The sequence below is a fragment of the Pyrgilauda ruficollis genome, unplaced genomic scaffold (genome assembly GCF_017590135.1).
Source record: "Pyrgilauda ruficollis isolate IOZ18807 unplaced genomic scaffold, ASM1759013v1 scaffold60, whole genome shotgun sequence".
NCBI lineage: Eukaryota > Metazoa > Chordata > Aves > Passeriformes > Passeridae > Pyrgilauda > Pyrgilauda ruficollis.
In genome coordinates, this window is record NW_024527711.1 from 4,492,938 (window position 1) to 4,520,098 (window position 27,161).

Consider the following 27,161-nt stretch of genomic DNA (forward strand, 5'->3'; position numbering starts at 1 on the left):
TAGACTCTATAGTTTTGGAATAATTTCATCATTATCCTCAGCCAGTGTGGGAAAGGCAGGGTGGGGTCTGAGTGGAGGGATGGTTTTGTGAAGCTGATGGAGGGTGTTGAGTTAATACCCCCAGTCCCCCCAGACTGCTGTCTGGCACCTCATTCATCTGAAGACCTCTGAGCATATAAGGTCTGTGATAAACAAAGGCGGTCTGTCTTGTGCCTCTGGGTTTCCAGTGGCTTATTAAAGATTGGATTGTTTAATGTTATCCTTTAACAGAGAGATATTTCTGTGGATAGGGAGACTCCTGTGTCACTGGAAAGGAAAGAGCAAGGCTTTCATGTTCCTTGTTTAAACCATTAAGCAGTGATGTTTTGCTGTTTGACATGCCAGTGCTTCTTACGCTTTCTAAGCAGTCCCATTCCTTCATTCCTTGTGGTTAATTATTGCTCTCATTCTCTTTCCGGCACGTTTTCTGCTCTGTTACTGGATCCATAGGGGAAAAGTGACTGAGGGAAATGAGCACAGGACCAAGGAGCAGAGAATTAACTGTCCCCATGGGAAGCTTGAGTTACTGGCTGCCACACATGCACATTTTCATTGCTAACAGTGAAGGAAAAGTTGACAAAGAGCTTGTCACCAAGAGCAGAATACAGAGGAGCAGGAAGAATTTCTGCAAGTCGTTTGTATTGCCGACACATGACAGCCCAGTGCACGCAGTTCACATTCAATTATTACTTTTTATTATTCATTATTTTCATTGCAGTAAAATCCACAGGTACCAGCCGAGATTGCAGCAGCATTGCGAGAGATTCTACTCCAGCACAGACTGGAATTTTTTAGCAGTATAACTATGTCTTCTGAGAATATAAATATTCTACTAAAATAACTGTACTGTTACACACCATAGTACTGCATCACAGCAGACCTGACTTTGACTTTTGCAGCTTATTCTCTTTCCCACACAGAAAAGATATTACTTAGGTGTAGACATTTTGCTCGTTTTTTGAGTATTTGTATTTCAATACAGCCACAGCAGTTGGATGCTGCTGTAGTTTCAGGCAACATCAGTCCACAGCTAAATGCATGTAAGACAAACCCCATCCCAGAAGGCATCACATCTGAGTAGATAAGTGGGAAAGGAATAGGAGGCATAGATGAGTCATAATTCTGTTGAATGATGGTGATGGACAAGATGCAGGTATCATCCCTGAATCTGGATGGCATTGGCCTTTTACAGTTAGAGACAAACTACTCTTCACACTAATTCCGTGTCAGTGTCAATGCATGTCTACTGAAGTTAATGAAAAGCAGGAGTAATTCTAGCTACACCCCACCTGTCTAAAGGTCTGGTTTGTTGTTTGCAGCTCCGGGGTGTAAATGTGCCAGGGGTTTCTCAAAGAGTAGCTGGCTGGAATCTTTAGTTTTGCAGCCTGAAAGAGCACTTCCATTCGGATCCGCCTTGTAGAGTGTCTTGGGCACCTTCTTCCCAATCACTAAATAAAATAGATAGAAGAAGGAATTTAGGCCCTGTTACAGTTTGATATATTTTCTGCCACGTTTGGGAAGTTGGCTTTGACTTGTGACCAGAGATGTTAAAAAAATTGTGAGAATAAATGTACCTGGAAGATTTTTTTAAAGGTTAAGTGTGACAAATATTAAATCAGACAACTTCTGATGACTCTTTCTCCAGATTTTAGTGCAATGGCTTTGAAGTCAGCTGTTGGCAGCTCAGGAGCTTGTTGCTCCTATAAGTGGGAAGGCAACTTTTTTAAACAAGAGATTATTACTCAAGATTAGCAGCATGGTCTGTGCAGCATGTAGGCTTTGTTAATGTTTTATATATCCACAAAGCTTTGTGCTTGAGATAAATTCTGTTACTATCCATGTTCTCAGAATACTCTTTCAGTTGGCACCAATGGTGTAGTACTCATTTGTAGTGGGTGTAGAATCAGAAAAAGACTGAACAAAGCAAGTAGTCCTATGAATTCCCAGCAAATACATTGGGTTGGAACAGCAACCTCTAAATAGTGCTGAATTTCTAGGATGTTTTGGTTAAATGAAGTTATAAAAGCAGCAAATGCTAATTTATAAACCTTTGGTGGCTATGTGGAATATTTCTATGGATCTGTGTGTTTTAAACACCCTGTCTGTGCATTAAAATGCATTAAAGCATATGAATTATCTTGTTTTATCACTTCCTGATTGACTGTGATCTGAACAGTCCTAACCAATACACTAGTAGATTTAAGAAGCATTTTGATACAAATTTTAGCCTAAAGTAGATATATACATGTCAGAACTGAAGTGAGGTGTTGACTTCACGGCTGGCAGTGAGTGACAAATATGAGTGAGAAAATCACTGGTATGGATTTAAAGCTGGGAAAACAATGGGTTGAACTACTAAGGCATGGCATGACATGGCATTGAGCAAAACTGCTCCTCTGGTGAGATGCTTGCATGTGATGTTTTAAAATATGTCAGGTATGCATGATGAAGACATGTCAAATATAAGCAGTTAAAGGACCAAAGAAAGGCAAATCATCAGTGGGAGAACAATTGTCATGATGTCACAAAAATAAGTGATTGCAAAAAGAACTGGGATCACAACCTTCAAGCTTGAATACTAGAAACCTCCTGAGATGCCAATATGCCAGTGCTGCTCAATATTATCGTAGCTTGGGAAAAAAACCTAGTTATTCAGAAACATCTCATGACTATCAAATTCATCACAAGTGTCCCTGGTCATGTGAAAAAGAGAGAAGTGCTGGAACAATTGCTTGTGACTAGTAGATGGTCAACAACATCCTTTATTATCTGAACTGGAGTGTCAGAAAAGGACTGGAAAACTGTGGGCTAATGTCCCTGGAAATAGTAATGTATGGAGCTCATTCCATATAGACAGGAAACAAATCTGTGTATCTTGCTTCCCAGTTAGTGCTGTCTCTAGGTAAGACTGAGTCATTGAATCCTTGTTTTGTCAGCAAAGTGGACAGTTACTGGGCTATCTGTGCCATCTGTTAGTTAAATACTAATTTTAAGTGTTTCCTTATCTGGAAATTTCTGCATTAAGTAGCAGAAGGTTTAGGTTCCTGATTTTAGGTGCTTTGTGTTGCTTGTAAATAGATGCCTAAAATACTCTGAAGTGTTTTATATGAAATCTCACTTACTGTGTTTGTTGTGGTCATCTTCTGCATATGACCATCTAGCCAGGAAAAATTTGCCTGAAATCTTCACTTACTGCACATTAAATTGCCTTGTTATGGTGTGAGTAGCTTCTAGACTGCTTGCAAAGATTCTTGGTTGGTGTTTCTTACTGTGTTCTGATAACCGTCAAATAGATAGATTACAAAGATATATATATATATATTTTGTCTTCATCCCAGCTTCCCATTTACTTCCCTAACTGTGGCCTGTGGTGGTATGACAAGCAGCTGTCTATCTCTCTCTTTCAGGATACATATGACACTGTTAGCAGGATAGCACAAAACTTGCTACCCAGATCCAAATCCTTTCAAAAGATCTATCTCCTCAACTTCTATAAAACAGGAAGGGGAAGAAAAGTATATGGACCCCTGGTGTGTTGACCAGAAGACAGTAACTAATCATTTTACAAAATTTTACCTGTGTTTGCCATAATCTGTTGGGTCTGTACTTGGCATAACTGAGTTTTGAAGTGTCTGTGAACTGGTCTATCTGTAATCACTGGAAGTAAGAGCCCAAACCTTGTTTCAAGTACCAGGGTGCTAGATCAAAGGACTTTTAACTTCCAATTTAGTTTTAAAGTTAGTGGTAATTATTATTTCTTTCTCTTGCATGGATAGTCTGGGCTGTACCACAGGTCAGAGCTTATTTTCATTGCATGCTGATTTAACTCAGAAGGTTTCTGCTGGGTTAGGTGAGATACAATGCGTATGGGAGGAGAGGTCCTCCATCTGTAAGTGCTGCTGTTAAGAAATATTTCTGGATTTCAGAGTCATTTGGGGGCTGCTTAATTTCCAAAATAAGTTTCTCCAATACTCCATACATAATCTGCATACTCTACAGGCAGACAGGGATCAGCTATTCACTCCACAGCCTGAAATGCCTGAGGCTCTTGTCTCTGCTTATATCCATTAGAGGTAAACCAAGGCTGATTATAGGGAACGCTGTACTTCTGATCATGTCAATGAGCATAGCTAGCAAGTGTTCTGGGGGCAGATTCTCATCTCATTTGCATTGGTGCAAATCAAGAGTAATTGAGTTATTCCAGATTCAGAGCAGGCAAACTGCCTTAATAGGATTTTCTGTCTCAATAAAGATATTATTGAATTCAGCCAGTGACTCTGTTTTGACACTGTTTTCCTTTGATTTTATGCTGATATACAGTATATAGCATTAGTTCAGAGCAAAGTCTACATTGTATAGACAAGGACACTTGGCAACAAAGTACATTTGAGTCACAGTTTTGGGACTCCTTATTTACTGAACATGGTGTTCAACAGTTGCTCCTAAAAGAGGCTGTTTCCAGCAAGTCATGTACCTGCCTGCTGGCCCAAATCAAACCCAAGCTCCAAGGAAACCAGTAGCCTCCTGTGCCATGGTCACTCTCTGCAGAAATGGGTGAAGAGAAAGGTATCTCATGCAGCAGAATGACATTAAGCTGAGATAAAAGGCACTCTTTAAAGAAAGGAAAAAAAAAAAAAAAAGAGGAGCTTTAAAGATGATTTAAAACCAGAAAATTCTTCACATGACCTTTAAGACAGCATAAGCCTCTTTTTGTTTCCTGTCTGTTTTGGCCTGTTCCTGGTCAAGAATGCCACAGCTAATAATTGTGTCAGAAAACCTTCCTGTCTGAAAATGATCTCTTCCTAATGGATAGATGATTCCATATGGTTTCATATGTCATAGATGGAGAGAGAACATATTGGACGACTGGCCACAGCTGGCAATTCGTGTTAGTGCCATATGGATAAATGAGCGAGCTCTCCTGCATTGTGTATTTCAAGTAAACCATTTATCTAAACAGGTGCTGACCCACTGGGAATGCATTTTTATGGTCAAGCTTGCCGCATGCAGCGACACGAGCTGCTCTGTTCACCCCTCCTATGTCTGCCGTGCAAACCCACGACATTTATGTATCATTTGCCTCCATTCTGCGTAACTCCAATGTCCATAAAAGCACACCTGGGCAGACTCTTTGTAAATGAGACTTGAATCTGGCTCATTGAACTGTGTGGATATTGTAAGACCAGTCTGTTAAATCCTCTTTGGGAATCAGTCTGTGATATTCACTTCTAATAGATATTGCTATATCATATGCAGGGGATTAAAATCACCCCATTTATGAGGCTATATAAATAAAGAATCAGACTTTCCACCTCTTTGTGCTACTGTGCTCCATCCCTGATTCCAGATGAAATTTTTACACTCCTTTCCTCTCCATGCCATAATTGCCTCTTTGTCTAAACATGCTCCATTTTGGAATTCCTCTTGCTTACATTCCTAATATGTGTGGTTCAAGGTACTCGCTGACTGATTTATGCTAGGCTTGTGTGGCTCCCTTGGAAATGGAGCAGAACACATTCCATCCACCTGTGTAATAAAACCAGCTGGTGCAGGGTGGGAGCACTCAAACTGCAGCAGAAACAAAATTCACATAAGTTTTGACTCAGTTATCTGTCTCTCTGTCAACTCTTCTGATTGTCTGTGGTATTAAAATCATGCCTAGGGAGCAAGCCCTTATGAAAAAAAGCGCCAAGTCTCTAATTATGCTGTTTATTCTAATTATTCTGTTATTTCTGTGTCACTGCCAGCACCAGATACTGGGGTGAAGGAAAATGCTTTGTCTGCATTTCTGAGCAAGTATTTTGATAAGAGCACAGCCCTTTTAATATGATCCTAACATTCAGAAAGTTTTAATATCAGTAAAACTCTCTGGGCTCCTTCTGGAATCACTGAATCACAGAGTGGTTTGGGTTGGAAGGGACCTTTAACAGTCATCTAATTCTACCCACCTTCCACTACACAAGGTTGGTCAGAGCCTTGCTGTCCTGACCTGTAATGTTTCTAAGGATGAGGCATCCCCCACCTGTGTGGGCAACCTGTGCCACTGTCTCACCACCCTCACTGTAAAAACTTCTTTCTATCTACTCTACATCTACCCATTTTTAATTTAGATCCATTACCCCTTGTCCTCTTACGGCAGGCCTTACTCAACTCTGTCCCCATCTTTCTTATAAGCCACTTTTAAGTACCGAAAGGCTGCATTAAGGTTTGTTCTTTGCCTCTTTCCATCAGCTTTACAAGCAGTGTAACTCTTGTTTGTATCACAGGAGGTAACATTTTATATGAGAATAAATTTAGTCAGTTTGGTGGTAAATCAATCTACAATCCAAAACTCAGGTAAGTAATTTCATTAATGAGATTTGATTTGGATTCCCTATTCACAGCTGTATCAACCCTATGATGTGCAAAGAGGGAAAGACTTAGTTTGGCTAGGAAAATCAGGAATTCTGCAGTGGCTGGAGGAATAAGCCTAACAGTCACCCCATGTTTTTCCCTGCTCAGCAGTTTAACATCACTAATAGTTCACTTGTGGCTGCTTGTGAAATGAGAAAACAGAATAAACCTCAACCTGACACTATTTCTTATATCCCATCATCTACTCTGCTGTACCCACATCAAAGATGCCTGTCCCCTTGCATTTGTTCATTTATGCTCATCTATTCCAAACAGGAGTTAAGCTTTCGTAGTGTAACAGTAATAAGGCAGCTTAAATAGCAAGTTCTCAGCTGTGCTTGGTGCACACTGTGCTGTGGGAGATTAAAAAGAAAATCAGAAAGTGCGTGATGGAGATTAAGATGGTTTTGAATTGCTGCGTAGAAGACTGAGTCCCCTTTGTGCCTCTTATTTGCTGTTTGAAGTACCGTTACTTAAGCTCAGTGTTAGGGGGAATGAAAAAAAAGTCTTCCTGAGAGGATGTGAGAAGCCATTTCAAAAGACGATGCCTCTCCAGTAAATAAAGCACAAATGTTTCGGGTCAGCACTGAAATGGTGGATGAGATGGAGTTTCACCCGAAAGAAAACTTGTTTAACCAGGAGGCTTTCAAATCTCCTGGCTGAGATAAAGAAGATCAAAGTGTTTAAACACGTTGATCCACTACTGAGGAGAATTTAGTGCTGGCAACAGACAGCAGCTGCAGTGGAGCTGGCGTGTCTAAACTCACAGCGGGGGACTAATTGCTCCAATGGATATAGGTTTGCTTTACAAAACCAGGTCTGAAGGATCGTCATTCTCATTCAGAATGATGGAGATGTATTGATAAGAGGTAAAATGCCAATCTACACTACACAGCAGCAGGAGGGATATAGTCCTGGGAGCTGAGCAGGAGGGATGCATGAGGATCCTCTGCTTTTATTCAACTTCTCTGTGTGGGGAAAGATCCCATCAATTTACTCGAGATGATAACATTAGCTTGACACTCTCCTTGCTAATTAAATGAGGAAAAATAGCTGAAGTCAAAACTTAATGTCATTTGTACAACATATTGTCCTGAGAGGTAGCCTGGATAGGGGGGCTTTCACCATTAGAGAATTACAAATTTTCTGTAGAAGCAGAAATATTATTTTTATACAAACTGTTAGCTGGACAGGGATGGTAGTAAGGCTGATTATAAAAAATAATTCAGTGAACTGAATTATTCCTGAATTCAGTGAATTTTTCCTGGTACAAAACACAGCTGTAAAAGATACTTGTTACAAGTCAGGTGGAGGGGCTGTTATGGCATTTCATTAAACAGGTTCCTTCTTGCTGTCCCAGCACATGAAAAAATGTGCGCTCCTGTTTAGTTAAGGGGCTAAATAGAAAGAAGGCCTAAATTGTGGGTTAGTGATGGGGCTTTTCTCATGGCACAGGAACTGAGTGGGATTTTTGCATTTGGGTGTCAATATTGTGAAGTTTGAGTTCTTCTGAATGCCCATTTTTTATTTATTTTAAGAGAAATTAAGAAAAATGCTGCAGTTCTTATCCACAGTATCTTCCTTACAAGGTATCATCATAGGTACTCAGTAAGAAACAAAGGCAGCTCAGCCACTCCAGCCTTTCCAGTTGAGAAGGAGAGACATCTTGGCTCTGGGAGGAAATTAAATGCTCCTGTGCTGAGTCACTACAGTACAGTACAATATACCAATCTAGCTCCACCTGTTCATCCCTCATGTGCTATTTGCAGTTATTTGGAGAACAGAAAATTTCACTACGTGCATATATATGTGCGGGTCTGTATGTACATATATGTAGATACATTTGTGTGTGTGTGTGTGTGTGTGTGTCCAGCCACATAAATAAAAGTGTCTGCTTTGACCTTCTTTAATACCACCTCATTGTTGGGGTTTTCTAGAAGTATCTAAATTATTCACCCTGGGTTTTCAGAACAGGCAAAGTAGGGAGCAAAGGGCATTCAGAGGCCACAGACTTCTCCTGTCATCACAAATGAAAACCTTTCCATAGCGCTAACTTTGATTTCTCTCTTGCAGTAGGGATCCCCCATTAAAACCATTCAAATGTCAATGCACTGCCTAAATAAAGGAGGTGGATTCTTCCATGGTTTCCAGAGAGGGCATCTCAGCATGAGGGCCAGCAGGACAGCCTACCAAGCACGCAGCAACAGGGTAGACATAACCTGTTGTGGGCTGCAGAGGTAGGATACAGCTATGGATGTATTCTCTGATGAATTAAAGGTTTGAATCATTTGGGATGTCCCAGGACATCCAACCTGGCCTTGGTCAGACCCAGGTAAACCACTGCCCATACTCCTTTAGGCTGTTGAATCTTGAGGCGTGATCACATAGAGGAAGAGGCACAGGAGAAGGAATCAGAAGTCCCTACATGATCCACTAGGGGTGTTTCCCTTTCTCAACACCCTCCCCGGCAGTGTTACAGCACCAGGAGGGGAGGAGTCAAGGGCAAGGAGCACAGCCTCCCAACACAGAAGCATTGAGATTCAGGAGCAGTGTTCTTGCCCTCTGTTCACATTGTATTGTTCTTATTAACGCAACTATCTAATCCATTACCTGTAGGTCCACTCTAGAAGTTATATAATTCTTTTAATTTCTGAGAAAACAGCTTTTAAAAATATGTTCAAATATTATTATTGTCCATTTCAGATACCATTTATTTGATGAAATGGTTATACTAAGAGCTTTCACTTAGTACATCTTGTAAATCATTGGTGTTGCATATTTTGTATTCTACCCTTAAGAAATCTGCTAAGACAGATTTTTCAGTGGATTTTTTGAGGCAAAAGTACTATCAGTGGCAAGTGGCACAAAAACTTTGCAAGGAATTCTCACTTTTCTTCAGTACTTCCAAGCCAGAGGATGTCACAGTTCAGACGTACAAATTACTTACAAAATGACCAGATTGGATCTGTAAGGTGAGATGCAGCAGTATTCATAGTTTACAAGAAACATGGGATCCATATAGCTTAGTCCACAATTTCCAGCCTTTATTATAGTCAAGTTTTCCATCCTTGAGCTCAATAGCTGTGCTCCTTTAAACTTCTCAATGTCAGCTTACCTACCCTCTGGCAAAAAAAATGGGGGCAGCAATTACCCATCCTTTGAAAGCTTTGGAAGGGTTTTGGATTAGATCAGTGACGGATAAAGGGGGAGACTATTCCTTCCATTTAACAGCTTTAACGAAAAGTGTATTGATGGTCAAATTACATTTTATTGCTGGTCAAGGCTCTGCTGAAAGACCTGAAGCCGCTACAGAATCAAGGAACAATTACAGAAACATCTGCTGTGAACTCGGCAACATACTGTGATACTTTTCTAGGCAATACAAAAACTCTTTCTTTTACAATGACATTTTAAATATGCAGTTCAAATAGGCCAGAAGAAATGTTTTTACTTATTAAATGAACTCAACAGAAAAAATGCTTTTTCCCACAGATAAAGGAGTAGCTGAAAAAATGATCCAGATGCCAAAGAAGACTTTTTTTCCATGGTAGACCAGGAAAATATTTATTTTGGCGATGCTATTGCACAAAAGGCATATTTTAATACTTTGAATTGTGCTATATGGATTATGAGCATGTCAAAGCAAATTTCGAACTAAGATCCAAAAAAAAGGTTTCGCATGTGCAAGAATGATGGCTTTCTAAAATGTTTGCAAGCCTTGATCAGATGGATATTGAATCCTATAATGTTCTGGGTGGGAAGGAACCATAAAGATTGTCTAGTTCCAACCTCTTTGCCATGGCAGGGACACCCTTCTCTAGACCAGGTTGCTCGGAGCCCCATCCAGTTTGGCTTGGAACACTTCAAAGGAGAAGGAATCCACAACTTGTCTGGAGAGCATGTCCCAGTGCCTCATAGTATGGTGTGTTAATTTTAAACTCTGCAAGCAGAGAACTGATTTCTCTGTGAGAGAGAAGTTGCTGCCTTTTAATACAATTTCTTTGTCCACCTGAAATCTAAGTTCAATGAGTGAAACAACTGAAGCAGCTCAATCAAGGTTGGAACATTGCAGGCTGATGGAAATGCCCTGTGTCTTTGCTCCAGTTGGCCAGAGCAGGTTGTTTTGTCCTTGAGTTCTCCTGGCTTGATAAAATAAGTTAAATTTGTTATTTTGGTCTATTGCAATATTTTGAACAGCGTCATTACTGAAATGCTGCTCAGCCTTTGTCAGTGCAGCATTAAAATTAATGACTGGTGGAGTGGTTAGTCATTTGTACTGAGGAAGCATAGCTTGGGGTGAGACTTATTCAACCAAAACTAGACATGTAACTTAGCCTAAGCCAATAGGTCTTTAGCTCCTATTACGCAGATGACTGAAGTTAGCTGGATACATTTCTGATGACCAAAGCATATGCAAGCAAATGAGACTTAGGTATGGCACAGTTAAAAGTAGAACATGAAAGCTAATTTTTCACACAAAGTATATCAGGTGATCTTGCAACAAGTGAGAAAGAAGAGCTTGGTATGCAAAGAGCTTTGTATGCAAAGAGCACAGCACTGCAATTCATTGATGAACATTAAAATGTAATTCTTCTGCGATGCATTCTACATCCTTGTGTTATCATTTCCTAGAAATCCAATTTTTCACTTGAAATTACTGCACACCGAGAAAATTATGTTATTTCTGAGAAGCCTCCATTGTGCAACCTTTTTTTAGCCTGTTCTATAGGCCACTTAAAAAACAACTTCACCCTTCTTAAAGGGAAAAAAAAAAACAACCAAAAATGTATAAAACCCAACCAATTAAAGAAAATATAAGAGACAAAATACAGTGAAATGGCCCTTACAACAGAACTGTAACAGACTGGGATGTGACATTCACATCCACTGGGCACCATTCTGGCTGATGAAGTTCAAAATTAACCACTTCCCTGGGCAGCTCGTTCTAGTGCCTGACAGCTCTTTCAATGAAGGGATTTTCCCTGATATTCAATCTAAACCCCCCCGGCACTATTTGGCACAATTTCCTCTTGTCCTATTGCTTGTTACATGGGAGAAGAGACCAATGCACACCTTGCTAAAACCTCCTTACAGGGAGTTGTAGAGAATGAAAAGGTTATGGTGGTGGTTGGGCTTCAGTCTCTGCAAAGCAAAATGCCATCTTACAGAAAGGTGTCCTTTGGCTCTGCATAACCCAAATAGATTATCTTCTGCTTTCATTTGCTGCCTTTTGGAACATGCCTATGATCTCCAAACACATCAGCTGTGCCTTTCTGTTCTCTGTGGGGGAACAAAATAATGAGATGTTGTCCTGTGAGCGGGGCTTCATTTGGGAGGATGATTTTCAGCTCATTTCTGCTTGTCCTGTCTCCGCTTCCTGCCTTGCTCCACTTAGTCGCCGTGTCAGCGTCATCTCTTACAGCACAGAATGATAATGGAAAAGGAGCTGGAGAGAAATGTGCAGTACAGACACGATCAGAAGCAGCAGAGACCAGTATATGCAGGCATATATGTATTTACTCCTGGTCCTAAGTGTCTCCAGCTCATTAGACTGTCCCCATTCAGCCACAGCCCTCTGAGGGAACACTTGACTTCAAGCACATGTTGAAGCTCTGCTGTCCCCAGTGAGACTTAAACTTGTGCTTAATGGTAAATGTCTGCTAAAATAATTATTTGCAGCTGGAACATGTTCCTACTTGAAAATGTGTAACTGCTTTGTGGGTCCTCCAGTCAGGAGTAAAGATGGGGACTAAAGTGTTCTTGGCCAGAAAAGCCAGTTAGTATGAATGTCCTTGGTGAGGGTATGTCCATGACCTTCCCTCACCCTCCTGCTGGCAGCCAAGCAGCCAGACCATTTATGACCATTTCTGGTGTCTTTGAGGTTGGCACTAATTGCCATCTCAGGAAAAGCATTTTCTTGCAAGGTGGGCACTGTCATTAGGAACTCAGTTGATACTGCAGTAATTCAGGGGCACCTCACCTACTGTGAATTAATCAAAGCAGGACACCAGCTAGGAAAATCTCTGCTCTTTTCAGCTCTGAACACTTTTTAGACCCTCCAGTTGCTTTTTGAATATATGATACATTTGGAAATAGCATGTCTGAAAAACCCCCAAGCAAGCAAACTCCAAAGCAATCCAACCATCAAAAGTCTGGACTAAAGAGCACAGGTGGTAAGAAATTTTTCTTTCCTTGTGTGTGGTCTCTGATGAAGATGCCTTGTTTTCACAACACTTCTAATGAAAGCATTTTTATTTTTGGATGCTCTTTAGGGTACAATGTAATACATCAAAATAAATCATTGCATTGTATGCCTGTTACAAATGAAAGCTGATGCACCAAATGTCAGGGTTGCTTGCTTTGATGAATCAATGAATATTGACAGTTTTGCTAACTGTGTAAGAAAGAAATTGCAGTGAAGGGGAAATGTGGACTTGATACAAATATAAATATATAAATTAAATTTCAATAAGATTATACAGATTTAGTGATGATATTGTTTCAAATAAGGCAAAATGTCTCCTTGTGCTTTAATAGAGAAATGGTGTATCTTTTCCCCTCCCATATTTTCACTTAATTAATGAATTCAGCAATCACCATCTTTGAAAAGGCATTCATTTCAGCTGTTGTGGAGAAAACTTCTGATCAGACCAAGAACATTGGCTTCAAGGCCACTCTCCTTCCTGTGAGACAGGGAATATCTGTGTGATAAATTACCTGTGGGTGAATGCTAGGTCGTTAATGAGAAAAACCATGCTCTGTTGGATTCAACCTTTCATGTGAAAGCTGTTTGGGACCTTACTGAAAAGAATGTGTTAATCAAGAGAAAAGCATAACTACTGTCTTGTCAGTGGACACAAATGAAAAAGCCTGCTTAAAATGAGGTTGAACTGAACTCAGAAAAAAAATGCCAAAAAAGAGTTTTTCTGTGCTGTTTTCTGAGAGCTTGCTTTACACTGCACAGTGATTTATGACAATTGGAATCTCATTATTTCTGCAATTAATATTAGTGGATGCTTCCTATTCAGAGGAATGTTAATCATAATAATGCAAATGGAAGTATTATTGGAGCTATGCTTCAGAGTTCGTATTTCATATTGAGCCAAAGGTTCAGTACCCAGCATCATTCTCAATGGAGCATTCACATTGTATGGATAGATGGATGTGCACCAAAGGTAAAATAACTGAATTCATATAAGCCAGAATAATATGCCTGGCATATAGCTTCCCATTTTCCAATTTTGCTGTAAGGATCTGATTTTCAGGCTTTTTAAACCAATAATAAATTATAGCAATGCACTGTTAATTACACCTTACAGAAATGGTGTATAGTATAAATTGCACTGGTGATGGACTTAGATTAAGTTTCTCATGCTTATTTTTAGCAAGTCAAAGGCAATTCATTTCCAACTGGGCCATGTTTAAAAGTTTGGAGTGAAAAAACTGTGTAATTATTTCCTAATATGAAGAGAATATTGGTGACAATATTTTATCCTACATATCTTCTTGTACTAAATATATTAATGGGAAAGTAAGAAGCAAGAACACACATTAATTTAGACATGTGTTTAAAAGATATAATGAGTATTTATAAATTTTGCTCCTGAAAATATTTTCTAAATTGCCTTCTTCATATTGTTACCTCCCTCTGCGCTCCCTTAGATAATTTCTTAGCTTGCGCGATTGGTTTCTTTATGATTGCTGATGCTTCTGGAAATATTTGCTCCCTGTCCTTTTTCATTCTTTTTTTTTTTTTTCCTAATAGGAGTGGCAGGGTTTTGTTTGTCTGTTTTTCCCCCACAGGTTTTGATTTATAAAGAGGGTGGGTGGGAAGAGGGGATAATAGCAACATTTTTAAAAAGTCCTGATGCCTTTTATTAAAAACCACATAAACTTAAAATTTTTGAAAATAATTCAGAGCTCATTCAGAAACATCAATTAATATTCCAGAACATAAATTACCCACATAAATAAATCAATGCTATACTGCCTTTTTGCTGTAGCAGAAAGGTGTTTTTAATTTTCATCCAAAAGGAATGTAATTACCACATTAAAACTGTTTATCAGGAGATGACTGTAGAGGATGCTGTGCATGTAGTCAGTGGGACCCTACTTTTTAGGGAACATAGAGCAATTACTGGAGCTGAAATGTCCATTATATTACATAATTATTCTCTTGATAGGAAAGGAAAGAATTTCTTAGGTGGGGACCACATTTTAGACTTAGTGGATCTTGGTTAAAATCCAGTATAAATATCCTGTATAGCATCAAGGAAAACACTTTGTTCCAGGACTTCAGGAATATCTCAAAACTCAGCTGAGTGTGAAGGAGATGACCAAATAACTTTAAGGACCAGATCCAACAGATATTGTTATAAGACTTTTTCTGTATCCTGTGGTCTGGATTAGGCAGTTATATGTTCTGAATACCTGAGTCTCACCTTTTCTAAATCACTTTAGATTATTTGGGCCTGTTCTTTCAAAATGGCATTCAGGTCATGATATAAATACGGATGTACTGACACTTAGGGGTTTGTGTTGTTTTGGTTGGATTTGGTTTGGTTGGTTGGTTGGGTTTTTTCGTTTAAGAGATGAAATCATTTCAATGCTGCATTTGATGGGTTATCTCAGAGATACATGTGGGCATGTCACAGTAACTTTCAGGAGACAGGTGTAAATGCAAGAGCAACCTTAAACCCTCAGTTTCTAACCATGACTGCTAAAGGAGCAGAGCAGACCACTTCCTTATATTTTCTGTGCTGGAGCTTATTCTCCAAAGTGGGAATAATAATACTTCCCTGCCTTGACAAACAGTTTTAAAATACTTACATTGAAAATCGGGAGTAGTATAGTTATTACGGTGACAGGGGATCCTAAGTCTACTGGAGTCCTGAGAGAGGAAAGTGAACAATTTATTCTCACTACCTCCTCATTTCCAGGTCTCACAGAAAAGCATTCTGGTGAGTGATGGCCTCTTCTGCTTTTGTTTTCTTCTATTTGAAGTGAGCATCAGCAAGAGAGGATACTCACAAAATTAATTCAGATTGGCTTAGATAAGGACTCCGTGATGTTGATTAAAAACCATCCACAGGGCCATTAGTGAAGTGAGATAATAAATGAAAATGTGTTAAATCACATGAGTTTTCTAGTGGGGGAACATCAGGGAGCAGTCCTGAGTCCAGTCTTCTTTAAATATCTTCATTCATTAGCCAGAAGACAGGAAAAGAGTACATGTTAATTAAAATCACAAATGATCCAAATTGGGAGGTGCTGCATAAATCAGCAAAAATAGAGAGACTAGAAACCTTAGGCAGGAAATGACAAAATGAGATGCAGCTCTGAAAAATGCATGTGGAGGAGAATAATCTGTACGAGGACACAATCAGCAGCAATGAGTGTTCTTGAAGAAGCAGAATTAATTGGAAGAAGACAAAGGATGTGGACCATGGAGTAAAGGGCAATGTAGCAGAGCAGCTATTTAAAGGTGACCTTTGCACCTTTTCAGTAGACAGCTTGGATTGAAAATTAATTTGCAATTGGCAAGATTGAAAGGTCAGTGCAGTTTTGGACCATATATGCAGAAAGAAGTTGCCAAAGAAAGACATGGAATCCCACTCCTCTAACAGTATGCTACCATATCACTCAACCTTCTAATTTTTAATTTTTTTTAATTCTGCAAGACCTTGTGCACCAGAGTGAATGTAAAATAGATGTGCATCTAATGAAGTGGGTAGCCTGGGAGAGCTGATGGGTCTGGCAAATGTGGCTTTCAGTGAAACTACACACACCCTCTTACTGTGTTCTCTACCTTCCCAGTCTATATGGGACGTGGTCTCCCTGGGACAAGGAAAGCAGATAAGAGAAGGGACTTTAGACTAACAAGCTAATGAGAGGCAAAAGAGGAGCCCCAGTGCTGCTATACACTTTCTTTGAACCTCCTACTTGTAGTGTAATAGGTTTGTGACACATGCATCATTAAATTTGGACTCTTCAATGCCACACGCAACTCAGATAGAATATTGTTTACTGATGTGAGTCGAAACAGCAAGAGGCATCTCTGGAACATCTCAGCCATTTCTCTCTAACAAAGGGAGAAGACTTAAGAAAGGAGATATTTGGGATAACCATATAAATAAAAAAATAAATATTTTTATTTTTGCTTTCCGAAGCTTGTGAAAACACAGAAGAGGAAAGGAGCAACTGCTGTGTTAACTGGAAACCCTTGAACTTCCAGCAGAGGAATTGATGAATTACTCCTTTGGCAAAGGGATGGGTGTTTGCAGAGGTGGTGAAGGACAGGCATCTAATTCTGTGTGCTGTACAGAAAATCTTAGTTTGTATTTAACTAACGCATTTCTCTCTATGAGGTGACTAAGCATACCCTAGTAGTGCTGATGTGATATTACATCAGGAGCCATGTATGTATAGATGAATGTTTTAGATACCCTGTATAATAGTATATAGTTGTTTAAATTTATTTTTGTATAGCAAATAAGTTAAAAATCAATGAACAAAACACTGATTTTTTTCTATGTCTGTGTATTTTTCAGGTAGACTGAGAATAACACGTCTAGGTTAAAACAGTATCCTGCAAGAAGCATTTGATGGATTGTTCCTAGATATTTCTAAGAAGGCAACTACCAAAAGTGAGTACTAATTCCAGTACCTGGGATGTTTTAATCATGTTTTGTTGTTTAAAATAAAATTATGATATTTGTAGTGTTTCTTGAGGAGATTTCTGTAATTGGAGTCATGAGGAATTTCACTAATCTCTCTAGAACGTGTCTATTATTGACTGGTGTCTATTTTTGTTAGCTGACAAGGATAATTTGCATCACAGTCTCAGTCATGGATTCATTTCTGCTATGCCAGGTGTCCTAGAAACATAGACATTCTCTGCATGAAATTACTTACATCTTAGTAGAAATCAAGAAGCTGTGGATAGTGACAGACAGAGGAGACCCATGGATGTCATAAGAAAGTGCTGGTCAGTATGACAGGTAATGCTAATAGCACACCTGCAACCTAGTCCTTGTCAGAAAATTTTAGATGTTGCTACAGAGGAAAAAAGTCACCAGCAAGGTAATTTTATATGTGTTTATGGAGAGCAGCCTGAAAGAAAATACAAAAGTACTCATTTGGAAATCCAGTGCATAGACTATGGAAAATGACTGCATGGGTTGATTGGATGCAGACAGCCTAGTTTTGATAGAAATGGGGAAGGAAAATCAATGCTATATCTGGAAAAATGGCCTTTCTATCCAGGGAATATCATCAGGGCAAATTTACTTCTGTGATGCAAGTGACAGAAAGGGATTCTGCAGTAATTGACATGTTCAATGATAATGTCCGAGATAAGTGATTTACCTAGATGCGTAGAGAGCAAGGAAAGGCGTTATCTGAAGTATGATACACAGAACATATTTGGAATGTGTGTGTAGCTTCAATGTAACTGGGAAGTGGCATCTGGAGTGGACAGGAATATGAGTTGAAGATGCTATCAAGGTTACAGACATGTGACAGGGTAGTGGCATTGTCCACAGTGATCAAGAGGAAAGATTGCTTGAAGATCATTGCTGGGACATCTCAAGCAAAGCTGGGACTATTCAGTAGACAGAACATTGCAAGGAAATGGTAGTGAAGCAGAAGCATGAATCAAAGAATTGTCGAATATTTGATGTTGGCAGGAACCACTGGAGATTGTCTAGTCACCTTTCAAATAAAAACACACTTTCTTAGAGAATGTTGCTGAGGGATGATCTTTAAGAACTTTTCACCTAGAACTGAAGGGCTGGGGCATCTGTGGCTCCTGCCATATAACGAAGCAGCAAATGTTCACCTCGGCCTGGGAAGTCTTGACATGATTGATGAATGGAGAGAAAGAAATGTCTGTTAATATTAAAACTACAAGTACAGTAGGAGGAGTTCTAAAAGTCAAAGCCATGAATATAAAGTGATATTTAAATGAAATTGATGCAGAATTATGTGTACTTGCAAGACAGAATTAAAGTGATTAGTGAACACCAGTGCTTTAATCACTGGCACTACACAGATACTGGCATAAGAAAGAAGAGGCAGTTCCCAAAGCATGAAAATTTTGCCTACGAGTCATGTCCTGGACTTTGTTCTTTACTCCTTAGGGAGAAATCATTTATTAAATTGCTTTTTTTCCCTCATAATCTTAGAATCATAGGAAGGTTTGGGTTGGAAGAGACCATAAATAGAATTTAATTCCAATCCCCCCTTGCCATGGGCCGGGAAGTATTAGGGCTGGTGTGAGCTGAAATGTTGTGTCTGTAGCAAGAGTTCAAAAAGTTAACCCCTGAGAAAGATCTCGCTGCAAGATAATGACTATGCATAAAAAACAAAGAGAAAGAAAAAGAGAAAAAGAAAAAGAAAAAAAGAGAAAAAGTGTTTTCAAAGTCAAGGTTTCATAGTAAGCGGTAACAGTATAATGAGGTGACAGAAAACTGAGTGGAGTAAGGAAAAGAAGAGGAAATCTCTAAAGTGAAACTTCTCAAATTACTGGGAGTCGCTGTACATGATAAGCTCTCTATTAAGAGACAAGAATTTCAGAGGACTCATCTAAATAGCTTTTTACTGAAGGTGAATTCTTACTTGTCAATGTAATCTGAAGACTTTTTCATTACAAAATGCTACTCATTGCAAAATGCAGTTTTTTACAGCCATGATGCATTTGATAACCTTTTTGCTACCAGGAGATCTGAGTAGTGACATAAGGTCAAAGAGTCAATAAGAGAATCCAAATCAGTTGTTTGTTGTGGAATCACAGAATTTTTCCTCAGTTATGTCCAGCTGGGTATTGGAGTCAGTCATGCCAGCTATGAGGCACATTTTCCTCTCAAAGGGTCTGTCCAGAGCTGCTTCCCAGGTATGCCATGCTAGCTGGTCCAATACTATCTGCGAAGTCTTGGAATTATAGAATGTTTGGGGTTGGAAAGGACCTCAAAGCCCATGTCCTTCCAAACCCCCTTCCATGGGAAAGGACGCTTTTCACTAGACCAGGTTGCTCAAAGCCCCATCCAGCCTGGCCTTGAATGCTTCCAGTGATGGAGGAGTCACAGCTTCTCCAGGCGGCTTGTGTCTGTGCCTCACCACTCTCACAGGAACTAATTTTTTCCTAATTCCCAATTTAAACCTAACCTCTGCCAGTCTGAAGCCATTCCCTCCGGTCCTTCCTCTCCATTGTAAAAAGTCCCTCTTCCAGCTCTCTTGTAGCCCCCTTTAGGTTCTGGAAGGAGCTCTAAGGTCTTCCTGTAGCCTTCTCTTCTCCAGGCAGAACAACCCCAACTCCATCAGCCTATCTCCACAGGAGAAGGTCTCCAGCCCTTTAAACACCTTTGTGTCCCTCTTCAATGCACACACAAGATGAATATGCACAGTACAAATAACAGAGTCTGTTATTTTACTGTCTCATTAAAAGTAACTACATGCCTCAGGGTATATAGAGTGTTTCTCAGGAGCCACCAACATTGATCTGGAAACAGGATGATTTTTGGAGCTGCTGTCCTCTTGCATCTCTCAGTGGAAACTGTGGCTCATTGCTGATCAGACTGCTCTTACTCAGGTGAGGAAAAATGGCATTAGGTAGTTAGCATTTGGTACCCAGATTGAAAACACTGATTGTTGTTGGCTGTCATGCTATTCTGCTGCAACCTGTGCTCTCTTCCTTTCTATTTTCCTGTTAAACACCATAAGGCAACTCTCATGTCTGTTTTTTGCAAGCACTTCATATTGATAAAGTTTTGGGAATATGTTTTTGTAAAAACCCCCTTGTCCCAACAAATTAGAAACTGCTAAACAATGTGTATGTGTTTTCAAATTTCCTTGAGTCCTCTGTCTTCTTAGCCTTGATCAACCTGTCACCAGAGCTGCGTGACATATCTTCTTGTTTACACTACAAATCCAAGATAGGCATCTTTAGCAACTGTATATTTATACAGCATCTAACACATTGGGCTCATGATACACGCAAAGCCTCCAGGTGCTATAACCATAGAGATGTTACATAATACTAGGGAGTTTCTCATTCTTCCCACAAGGCATCTTGTTTCAACCCGCAATATAGAGAGACATCCTTCTAAAAGGTTCTATTTATTCAAATCAATGTCATGCAGTGTTAATTAAGCATTGATACTTATCTCGTATTCTCTGGGGTGCCAGATCATCATTTTTCTTGAATAACCCTTGAAGTTTGGCTCAGAGTACCAGAGGTATGATAGAAGAGCCTTGTCATGGAGACTACTAGATTCATTATTTAGTTAGTTATGTATTCATTTGCTTATTTATTTTTGTTGTCAAGTGCATCAGTTTCCATAAACCTTTCTCCTCCCATTATTTAGCAGAGGAGGAACTGGAAAACAACAGGAAGGCTGTAATTAACAACTTGGCTGTGGAGTATGCCACAGGTGGGGGCTGGCTGTAGAAACCAGTATGAACTCAAACGTTTATTACAAGAACTGTTTGTACAGTGTCTGTCAATCATTTTCTCCCTGTTTAGATTTGCTAGTGAATTGCAGATGCATTTCTTGAACACATCAGATTTTGCTTTTCTTTTGCTTTGCTGTAGAAATCTATTTTCAGCCCAATTTTTTTCTTCCTGTTGTGACACGCAGGAGATGTGATCTCACACCCTCCAAAGAACTGATACACAACAGCAAAGAAATAACAAAGATCCCATCATTACACTGTTTGGAAAAAGAGGTAACTTCATAGCAGTGGAACCGCCTTTAGCTGCAGATATAGTGTATCTCAGAGAAATAGGGATACTTATTGCTCATCTCCTTGCAGGTTTAACAAATACACCAAAATATTATAGCATTTTCCTTCTGAAAACCACGTGCTGTGTGGAGAGCATAATGATATAGGCTTAACCCACAGCCTGCAAGTGCAATAGCTTTTAGCCATACCCCCACCTCCATGAACAGGCTGAGCCGTCCCAATGTTCTGGCACAGTTTTGCTGGTTTTATGATCTTACAGAGTTTCACTCTGGGCTGCTTTGTGTATCTCTGGATGATTTCATAACGTACTTTATAGACCTATCTAACAGTGCCATGCAAAAGGCCCACACAGCTTGTGTGTGCTGCTGTCACAGCCAGTGACTGCAAATAGCACAGATGCCTCAGTGGGAGCTGTGCATCCTCAGTTCCCTCTCCTTGCCTTCATACCTTCCCCTTGCAGCAGATGTGTAGCTCCTACAGCACTGTGGCATTGTCCTAGAGCTGGGCAGAACCCCACTGTGCCATGGCCAAAGCTCTTTGACACCCCTTACTTTGCAGCCCTGATTGAGCAGCACAGCCCATAGTGCCACAAGCCACCCCTGGGGACTGTGAGCAAGCCCTTGTTTGTCACCCACAGCCATGGTACAGAGAGCTAACTTATTGAGAAGTCAAGGCAACTATGCATCCAGGGATTTTCATCTGAGTTTTCTTTTCGTAAAACCATAAAATCATAGACTAACAGAATGGTTTGGATTGGAAGGGACAATGAAGACTGTCTAGTTCCAACCCTGTGCCATGGGTTGGGACACCTTCCCCTAGACCAAGTGGCTCAAAGCCCCATCCAGCCTGGTCTTGAACACCTCCAGGGATGGAGGAGTGACATCTTCACAACCTCTGCCAGTGCCTCACTACTCTCATAGTGAAGAATTTCTTCCTGATACCGAATCTCACCCTGCCCTCTATCAGTCTGAACGATTTCCCCTTGTCCTGGCCCTCCACACCCTTGTCAAAAATCCCTGTCCAGCTTTCTTGTAGCCCATTTAGGCACTGGAAGAAGCTTTTGGTCACTCATGATAGCTGAGTTAAACTCATTTTGTTCATGGCAAAGCTTTCAAAGCTCCATCTGTCCCAATCTAGGCTTGTTTTAATTTACAGATTCTCATTAGACATGGACTTAGGGTGAGGTGACAGTGGGGTGAGGGAGCAAAATTTACTTTGGGGCACATAAACTTCCTTTCCATTTTGTGGGAGAGCATGAATTGTTTCTGTGTGAAAAAGCAGAGCTTTTTCATCTCATTTTAATGCTAATTTTGCAACTGTGTCAGACTATCCTCAACTCTGCTGCTGGGGAAGTTTGTATTTTGTATGCATTCTCACCAGGGTTAAGAAGCCCCTGCATGTTGTCAGGCAAAACAAACAACAAAGGTAGTAGGGGCATTCATTTCTCATGCAACAGGATAATCCAAACAACTGAAGTATGGAAAAATAATTGAAAGTGAGTTACAGGATCTGTCTTCACCTGGTACGAGAAAGCACCCTTGAGTACTGTTGCTGCAAAACTGTTTAGCATGTGTTTAGCTCCTGTAAGGAGTCCCGTTAAGCCCTAAATTGAAGGACAGGCTTAAATACAGAAGACAATTTTAAATATACTTCCACAGGTGAGATTCTTCCGCAGTTCTATTTTAATAGTAATGGCAGCATAGTGTTACCTCTCATAATAATGAACAGTCATCGATTTGGTAAGGTTTAGTGCCTTAGAAGTAGAGTGGTCTCTTTTTTTGCTCTATTGCTAATTTTTGAATAGTTTATTTTCTTGTGTTGAATGCCAAGCAGACACAGCTCTTACCTGGTCTAGGCAGAGACATAAGTTCTTTATTTTATCAGACTTAACCTGTTAGCAGGAATGGACTAATCTGACTGAGCTGAAACTACCATCCTGAACACATGTAGTGCTAGTAATATTAGCAATATATAAAAATAATATGTATGTAGGTAACCCTTACACTGTTGGTATATTGCCAGTATATTAACCTAACATGGCATTTTTGGTAAAGATAACTACACTGGGTTTTAGTAAAGAAATCAGCATCTCTGAATTACAGTCCAGCTCAGAAAGGACAAGTTCCATGCAACCATGTTCACAAGGATCTTCCAAATCTAGCTGGACCAACAAATAAAAGTGCTTATGAGAGCAGCAGCCCAAGTACAGAGAATCCAAAGGCTGGAGAAATGTTTTTCTGAGCTGGACATCTGGCTTGAGGAGGATTGTTCATCCCTGCATGATGAAAACAATTTGTTTTCTTCAAGGATTGCTAAATGCAACGTACTTAAGGGGAGGGGCAGGCGGGTGCATGCCTGAGGCATGCACTCAGACCTACAGACCATTCAGCCCTTTTGAGAAAATAAAAATTAGCTTGGCCAGCCTCATGCAGAGTTGCTGTCCTGTTTGAGGCAAACACACAATTCACTTGCAATCCTCACTTTTTGCTATCTGTGGCAGGGAACTGGCACTTTCATGTGTAATTACCAGGCATTAAGGAATAATTCTTCTGGCTGGCCCATCAAGGACACCACAGAAGAGGATCCCCAAAGAGCTTCTTCAACAGGCAAATGCCAAATACACTGTTTATATTTACAGGATCTTAATTCATCCATATTGACTGTGTATAAATGCTGTGGCTCTGCTGGGAAGTGCTCAGATGCAGAATTTGCTCCAAGGCCTGTTCCCAGTTAGACTCAGCCACGCCCTGAGAGATGTTGGCAAAATGTCCTTACTGTCCGTAAAACATGTGCTCTGGAATCTTAGATGATGGACCTGATGAGGTGAAAGGACCTGAAAGGACATTTTATCACTTCTGCACACTTCCTTATAAAGAAGACCATCTTTGACCCTGAGAGCCTGAGGACTGAGTTTCAAGCTGACATTTATCAGGACAGTGTTTTTGAGTTTTTCTTTATTTTCTTAATTCTATTGTGGGTGGTTTTTTTAAATTTTAATGATGTGACATTTGCCAGGGAAAACATTTTCAGCAGTAAATCTCATCAAAATCTCCACCGAAATCTCATCTATTGCTTGACATTAATTTCAATCCTTTCCACTGCAGCTGTCTCCCTGCAGGTTTCATGTTTGTGCTGCAAGACAGGGATTTGCTCATCCTGCTCCACTGCTCTCAGAGCAGCCTCTGGGTATTACATGGTAGTAGGGCACAGGGAAAAGTTTTTATTTTTGTAGTTTAATGCAATGGTATAATTTTCACATTGTTACCCCTTGTTTGATCTTTTGATCTCTTTAACCAATTCCTTACCATTCCTTGGTGATCTGTTAGCACACTTACCCAACTAGCAGAAGTTTCATTTGATCTGGGAATAAATCCACTGGCAGAGCTGTTTTTCCTGTTTTCAATTGCCCTGTTTATGTAGAGAGTCTACAACAGCCACCTCTGTTCCACTGGCTCTTGTAGAAGGGACATTCTCTTTCTCACTGCACTGGCCAACCATGGTAAAAGCAAAAACCATATGTGCCATGACAAAACCAAACAGCACATGTGCAATGACATGGTCTTCTCTTTGGACAGGAGAACTGTGTAGCTGCAGCACTGAGCTCTCCAGAGAAGAAAGCAGGAGATCTGCTGTAGGGGTCAAAGAGCTGATGGCACCCTAAAAACCATCCTCCCAGGCATTATTCTGTTGACTTGTTTGGGAAATTAAATAAATTTGTAAGCACATGCAATGAGTGTAAAGCTGAAATTCCTAAAAGTATTAACACTGAAATTTGCTGGCAAGACCTTGGGGCAGCAGACAGGCACCTCTAGGGCACCTCTAAGAGGAGAATTCAGCTTTCTGCCTAGACATACTGCATTCTTCAACTAAATATGTGAACTAGGCCTGTTAAATGTTGGAAATACAGTAGAGGAATATACCAAAGAAAAAAAAAAAAAGAAGAAAAATAAGTGAGCTTGTTTGTTTCCTTCCTCAGTATTTTAAAGCCTGTAGTTGTCATCCAGGAGGAAAACCGAGGGAATCAACTGGGACACAAATTGCTTTGTGATGGCATGACTTGCTGAAGTGATAAAATGCATGATGTTTCCTGACACATACGTATTCTTAGTAGCTGCTGATGAGACAGGATGAGTGGTAGTGCTAATGTTTGCCAACTTGGGGATGGCTTCTGATAAGGAAGGTATGCAGAGCTATCTTCAAAGTCTGTCACAGCCAGGCACATATGTAACTGAGAACAGTGGTGGGTGTTCATTCTCCAAGGACACCTCAAAAATTGTGTCCAAAAAACCCACAAATCATGTCACTGGAACCCTTTCCGAGTCATGATCATCTTGGAGTGCTGACCATCCATGTCAGGGATGCAGGACGTAGGCTGTAGCTTTGCAATACTAAGCAGCAGGATATGTATTTAGGAGTTGACCCTGGGCTTCAGTTTGAAAAATCGTGGTTTGTTTTCCCCTGAGATGTTTTTCCATAGTCCTGCCAGAGGAATTGTCAATTTCACGGCTTTCTGAGACAGCTTGGACTTTCTGGGAAGACACCTGTGTCTATTTTTCCTCTTGTTCTTTGGCCATCTCCTTTATTTTTCCAGGCTTGCCTCCAAACACTATGAGTGCATTTTGAGTCTTAGGTCAGTTACTCCCTGGTGAAAATAAATGTATTTAGAAAATCATCTGGAAATCCAGATCAAATATTTAAAAAAAACACTGCCCTTCAGCTCACCAAAGCCTGGACCACTTGTGTCTCCTTTATTTTCTTTATGACCTTTACAAAAATTTTCATAAGAAAAGGTGGCTGCTGTCAGACTAACAATGCTTCTCCTATCTGTGTCTCTCTGTTGCTGGAGGATGCTAATAGCAGAAGAGAGATAATTGTGCTTTAATTGGGTTCTGCTTGTTCAAAGAAGGAGGGGGTAAGGGATGCTTTTTGGTTCCCATGGCCTTGTAGATACGTTTCCATATAATGCCAGTTAAGAGCAAAATAAGGAGTATGCAAAACAGGTGACAACTGCTCTCACCAGGAATCGTTCTTTGTGGCTAAACCAATAGGGCCTTCAACCAAGGGTGCTCTTTTTGCTGCTGGAGTTTCCCTTTTTTTTTTTTTTTTATTGCATTTTGCATAAGCTTTGCTGCTGAATGGATCAAGTCTAGAAAAGTTTAAGATGAATGTGACGGGGGAGACTGCCAATTGTGTGTATATATATATATGTGAGTGTGTGTGTACACTCGCCAAAAGTAGAAAGGAAAGTCAAATTAAGTTTTTTTTTTTTCTCCTATGAGTTATTTTTATTTTGTTTTTATTTCAAAGGGAGTTATTGTGTCTGGGGAGAGGTCAAGAGGTTTTTTCTTCTCTTTTTATGCATTTTTTTTCTTTATCCTTGTTTGTTAGTTTTAAGGGTAATTATTCACCAGGGCCTTTTCAACTGTCAAATGCAACAAAAGATAATCGGGCCTCTTCTCTTCCCTGCCCCCACACTCGTCTTTTCCTCCAACAAAAGCAGCCTTTGTTGGGAATGGTCATCATTTCACAGGGATCCTTCTTCATCCCACAAGTTAGGAACGCTCTTCTACTTTATTTTGAAGTGACCTCTTACAAATGCAGGGAGACTTGGGATGTTGCAGCTGATGCTCTGCACTGGCTGATGTTACCCATCAATACTTGCCAGCTTGACAACTTAGATGCTGTGAGCACTTTCTTTTCCTTCAAGCAGGATTTCTAACTTACTACAAGAACTGGTTATCAATTTTTCTATGATGCACAACCCAGCATTAATCAGTCTCCATCTAAAGGGCTGTCCATAACAAGTGACTTGGGTTTGCAGCTGCATTTGACTGGGATGAACCCTCTGACTTGCCAAATTGTGTTTTCTTTTTGCTTCATGACTTTCAGCTCCTTGCTGAAAAAGGAAGCACATAGAGAAAAGAGCACTGTTCAACGCCAATGCATTTTGTAGAAAGAATTATGTTCCTTATAAATGGATCAATATA

The 27,161-nt window shown here is 40.1% G+C and overlaps 1 protein-coding gene across 1 annotated transcript in view; it reads left to right on the forward strand.

Annotated features, from left to right (window-relative positions):
* Positions 1–27,161, forward strand: part of TENM4 (teneurin transmembrane protein 4) — a 589,520-nt gene that overhangs the window by 181,023 nt on the left and 381,336 nt on the right. The window contains exon 3 of the mRNA XM_041483687.1: positions 16,983–17,065. The gene's annotated coding sequence lies outside the window, so the exon portion shown is untranslated. The remainder of the gene's footprint in view (positions 1–16,982; positions 17,066–27,161) is intronic.